Source organism: Haemaphysalis longicornis, unplaced genomic scaffold (genome assembly GCF_048455015.1).
Source record: "Haemaphysalis longicornis isolate Haplotype H1 unplaced genomic scaffold, Haemaphysalis longicornis Haplotype H1 scaffold_10, whole genome shotgun sequence".
Lineage (NCBI taxonomy): Eukaryota > Metazoa > Arthropoda > Arachnida > Ixodida > Ixodidae > Haemaphysalis > Haemaphysalis longicornis.
Window position 1 is genome coordinate 37,163,152 of NW_027526204.1, and position 6,019 is coordinate 37,169,170.

A 6,019-nucleotide genomic window follows, 5' to 3' on the forward strand; every position below is an offset into this window, starting at 1 on the left:
CACAAAGCTTTTCTGGGTCCCTTTAAAGGCCAACTGCACTCAAAATTTCTACCTCTTGAAAACCCTATTTTTGTATAGTTTGCTAAAAATAAAGCAACATGCAAAATACAACAGCCTAAATACGGGCGTGGACGCCGCAAGCGGCCAGCAAAAATCAGCAATTTTGAAACCGAAACCGAGGAGAGCGCGGCCATTGCAGTGACGTTGCAGCCGTCCAGTCCGCGGCCGGACGGTCACCAGCTCGGGAGAAAGTCTGCGCCCAAGCTCTACGCGTGCACGGCGCAGCACATGGGTGAAGCGTGCGTAGCAGGGCTCGACCGGTTCTCCAGCTGCGTGGCTGGCCAGAGGAATAAGCCCCGTCTGCTGGAACGTCACAGGCGCGTCATGGCTGTTTACGCGATCCCCCGGCAGGTGCACCGTGGTCTGCGGCGGAGCTTTTTTTAACGCTTCTGACTGATTAACGAGGCGTTTCACGGGGATGCCGCTTGTGTCCTAGCTGATTTGGGGGCACTTACTACGCAATCAAAATAAATTTGGTCGAGGTGAAATTTGAGTGCAGTTGGCCTTAAGACACGGCCTTTAAAGAAGCCGCTTTGGTGGACACAATATCACCGCTGAGAACGACGGACAAGTTCACATAATCGTCTAGACACTGCCGTCTCATTTTCGAACCCTCGCTGGACTGCTAAAGCCCGTGTAATAAATTTTCTGATATCCCAAACCGCTTTCCGGAATCACAAAAATAAGTGTACTAACACTGACCATCAACTATGCATCCAAAACAAGCTGGTCACGATCATCTGCATCCTGGAATTCAACAAACCAAAGAACGCACGGATGAATGATAATCCGACAGCTATAGGGCGAATTACACCAGTCACTCATCCCGTACGGCGCGTATCTCAACCGAGATACGCCATCAAAGAATCGGACACTTTTCTAATTCTTGAAACACCACTTACCACTTGACAATGTATGGGTACGAGTTGGTTAGTGCTCCATGTTGAACCACCATTCAACACAGCAAAAACCAGACGGAGACCGTGAGTGACGAGGACAGGCGCTGCATCGAATTGAAATTTGTTATCAAGAAATACGTTTGTATAATCAAACACTACCGTAAAAAGAAAGGTACACTGCGTGACTGTGCAGTACACAAGAGCGCAGCCTTTCATACCGTAAACTTGACGGTCTGTGTATTTGTAAAATTGCGCACTGACATCGTAGCCTTTTTGCTTACCTTGCAATGCTGTCTTTTTAGATATACAGAAGAAGCTCGTTAATTCTAACCGCAAGAGGATGTCATCTCTGTTCGAATTAATGGAAGTTCTACGTCACGAAAGAAGAGTACGAACAATATGCAGCAATTGGGAAGCAGTAGGAAATGTGAACAAATCTATGCTTGAAAAAATAAAGTGATTGAAGCCTGCCTTTTCTCCTTCAAGGTGACAGCCAGCACTTTTTGCTCGAATTTATGTGGGCGGGCTTCTCTTGGGAACTGAAGAAGAGACGAGCGGCATTCAACAACCCTGTCATAACATCTGAGCCGACGGCGGCACTAGCTGCTGCTTACCTAATTCTTACCTAATCACGATACTCCGGGAAAATATTTTAGAGGGATTTGAAGGTTCTTTTTATGCCCTGCGAGAGGATGCGATAAAAGAACACATTAATGATAAAATACAATAAAAGAAAAAGCTGCAGATATGTATACTTTCGAAGAAACTGAAGGAATTAAAATGTTTTGTAAATCCATAAAAATTTTAATGCAGCAGCGGAGAGCACAGCAAACATTCCGGCGGCAGAAACCCGCGGCTGAACTCTCAAGATATAAAAGACCCGGCATTGATAAGGCTATCCCCAGACTACGAAATTGCAGCTAAAGGAGGTGACGCGCCTGAGGCTTAAAAATCGTCGACACGTAAAAATAGAGTGTAGGAAGATTCGTCTTCATTGCAGTATAACTGCACAGCGATGTTTACACTAGATTAAACCTGTGTATAAGTTATAACGGGTATAACGGGTACACGACAACGAAGGCCCGTAATAACCCTCTATACGTTATCGTAAAGGGCATCAGGCAGGTTTTTACGAGAAGTTTAGATGGCAGAAATCCTTCAAAGGCAATCAATTGATGCTTGATGCCCTTGAAACTTCATCAATCTACGATATCTTGCAGTAATCATAAAGGAACGGCGTTTATAAGTGGCGCCAAAGCTGATATCGTTACTAGTGAGTCTCCTGCATCGTTCACAGTGTCCCTGCATGTAGCGAAACTCAAAGAAGATGAACTTCATTAATACGGGGTGGCAGAAGTGATCGTAACGTCCGTATAGGAGAGGAGAGTCTTCAGGGGATGGAAGGGCTGCGCATACGAAGAGGATATGTGAAGTTATTATTGGAGGCGATATCGATTTGTCCAACTTTCGTAGTGCCGAGACAATACCTAGAATTCAGCACAGACTGGGGAACCTATTCCGTATTTTTCATCACGTTCAGAAGCATGCATCTTATATATTATAGCACCTTGCTGAATTGAGGTCAAATGATAACTCTATGCTTGGAGTAGACCATTGAGTCGGCCGGGTAATAGTTTTGTGTTTTCGGGAAAGAGATGTTCCGGAAGTTTAGCATTAGTGGATTACCCATGTCAAGGGACGGAATCACCCTATTTATCGATTAATGAAGAGAGCAAGCGTTGTCCTGGAGTGCTTGGGACAATATGATCCCGGCAACTGGTGCACAAGAAACGCAGCTGGCTCACCCACATAGACAAAGAGCTCCCCCTTCACCTTATAGCCGTTGGCTCTCAATAAAGAGTGAGGGCATACGGTCCCTAGGCATAGCAAACCGACAATAGCAAACGGCCAACCCAGAATAGAACACACCCGAGCTATAAAATTCCTAAAGCAATGCGTCTTTCAAAACGTCCGCCCCGGCCGGGGATTTTGGGATTGGTTTCACCCGATTTTAATTACGTCTTTCAAAACGTCCGCGGCGGGGGATTTTACTCTTTCGCTCTGTTCTACTCTCCGTTTCTTATTATGAGAGCAGTTTCGGAATGCCCCGGAGCTGCCCAAGGACCGCCCGTGACAGAAAACCAAATAAAAGAGGCCACTTGTCGCCTCGTTACGTCGTTACCAACTCCCAGCGTCATCGCGAGCAGCAAAATGGCCGCCTCCACGTCCGCGCTCTGTGGCGGTCGTGTTGCAGCCCTGCGTGCGCTCCGTTTGCGCCGTTTCCGGCGGTTTTCGTCGCAACGTACTCGCACTTTTCACTAACCACCCTTGAACGTCTCGGTGCGGTTTACCCTCTTCATAGTTTGGCGTGGCACTGCCAGGTTCGGTTGGCATCAAACCAGGTGCGCCAAGTGCGGACAGCTGTGTCGGTGTGTCTACAAGTGAGAGGCGACGTTTATGTGGGTGGCGGGTGTGTTTCCGCCTGTCTCCTGTGCTTAGAAGTTGGAAACAGCGCTTCGGTGATGACAGGCATTGCGCGGGCATCGAGCGGTGTTCCCGGAGAAAATTCCTCCTTGGTAACGTGTGGTGTTCAGATTTTCAATCCCGCTTGCCCGAAAGTGACGGTCTGGTGCTTCAAAGCGGGAGCGGGGGGGGGCGTGTGGCTTGTTTTTAACCTCTAAACTTTTCAAGACTGTTGATATGCGGCAGTCTCTTGTAAGAGGGGATGTAGCCTTGCACACGGCAGCTCCGTGGAAGATTCGTTTTTGTCGGCTCTGCCTCGCAGGCCCGACTGTGTAAATAAGAAAGGAGAATGAGAAAGGAGAAAAGGGAAAAAAAATAGAGAATATGTGGGTGTACTCGTGTTTCAGCTGTGTCAGAACTACGGCAAGAAATCGAACCTACAACTTTGCGTTTAGCTGTGGGCCTTTGCTGAAGAGCCATTGCTGTGGGTAGAGTTGTGTAGCGACCATCAGGACACCGTATGCCCGTTTTCTACGTGAAACAAGTAGTAGATGACTCCCTTTGGTAACCCACTCAACCGTGGCCTTGTATAAAACTTTTTTGCTCATAAAAGAAATCACTGCATTGGTAAACTTTCATATTTGTTATTAGACATCAGCTTTGGTGCCTGTAGAAAGAACTATCAGTGTGCAAACTCAATCACGCCTTGAAATTGTGTGAAAAAAAATAAATAGAAGACCACAACTATTGGGCAGTCTTGATTATTGACAGCATCCTTTGTCGACAACGGCGGCCAGTCGCTCAGGCGGGGTGGTTGTGTATAATCCGGCTTAATTGTCTGAAGTTTACACCACTATGTGATGTGTCAGCCTTTCAAATGAAGCAGAGTTGTATGTTTTTATTCTCCTTTTAAATTTTGGTAAACGTTGAAAGGGTGCACGCATGCAAACGATGCTCAAGTTGAAGTAGTTTTAAACGGAATTGATAGTAGAAATTTACGCATGGTAAACAACTACAGAGCCATGTCAGTTGACATCCGCCGCGGCGGTTCAGTGGCTAAGGCGTTGTGCTACTGGGCCCAAGGATGCGGCTTTGATCATCGCTGCCGTAGCTGCTTCTCTGATGGAGGCGAAAAGTGAAAACGCCTGTGCATTGAGATTTAACCGCATCTTAAAGATACCCAGCTGGTTAAAATTAATCCAGAGCCCTCCACTACAACATGCGTCATAGCCTGGTGTATCTTCGGCGCGTTGATCTTTAAAATTTGAGAAATTTTTGTTTTAGCTGAGCAGGAATCAGCGCGTTCTTGTGTTGGCTTAGTTTAGTTCTAACACACTTGTGCCTTCAATAATAGTTACAAGAGAATGCCGTGCATTTTCCAACCTTGGAGATAGACTGTTGTGGTTTTTTTTCAATGCTTGACGAGAACTAGCTTCGGCTGAAGATTGTTCAAACGATTGTTGGTTTCCTCTTTTATTTTTTGACCGTGTTTGGTCAAAAGCTCTGTGTTGGTCTGTCCAAAATGTGTACCGTACAATGAGATACGTGAATATTCAGAGAGTGCTTTGGACAATATAATGCCACAAACGCTACTGCTGTCGAGAAAGGTGTCGAACTAACTTGAAGTGCAAAGCCCATTACAGAACGAAGATAGCTTCAAGATGAAGATGGAAAGTGTGGATTCAGACTTTGCCGTAGAATTTCCATAAGTGAGACGGTGGGTAGAAGACAGTGCCAACAAGGAAAGTTAGAAAAAGGCTCAATGCTGTGTGTCAGTCATTAGGGAGCAACTGGAGGAGATTCTAGAAAGGAGCCATGAAGAGAAAATACAACTTCGTTTAATTTGAAAGAACTAGGATTCAGTATTTCACTCAGCTCCATTAGGGCCACAAAAGATGTTTTTTTAACTAAAAAAAAACAGACGTATTTAAAAGCTTTCAAATTTTGCACCACAGTGACATGTTATGAGCAAGAATGACGTCATGCGGCCAACAATGAAATATAATTTTCAGTGCGTTAACTGCACGTTAGCATTCAAGTGATGCGGTCAAACGGAATTAGAGGCCCCATTACAGACGTCCAGTCATGTGTCATCGCGACAGCTCAGTTAGGCGGCCACCAATCGCGCAAACAAGGTTCCGTGATATCATAGAAAAGTTGCGGGAAATTGGCTAGGGGGTCGCAACTGCTTCACACGTTTTCTTTAATATCTTCGTTATTTGTTCGAAGATTGTGATGATATTGGTATCATTGTTATCGGGACTAAGCCGTCTTTCTAATAAACCCAACTTGTATTTTGTCTTCATGGCTCCTTTTACCACCTGGACGGCAGCGCTGCAGAACATTAATCATCTCCACGTGTGCTGTGAGTGTTATGTCAGAATCTTTTGTGTCTGTAATTCAATGTAGACATGCAAGTTGGAGCAGAAATGTTATGCCACCGACTTATTTTACCAGCTTTGCTTGTCAACTGTGTCTTACTTGCCTGTAGTACTCCTTGTGGTTTTTTTTTAATATGAGCATGCTTTCATTCAGTCTCGAATTGAGTCCTTAAAAAAAATCATTAGCTTGTTTGTTAATTATAAACTGCTGACATA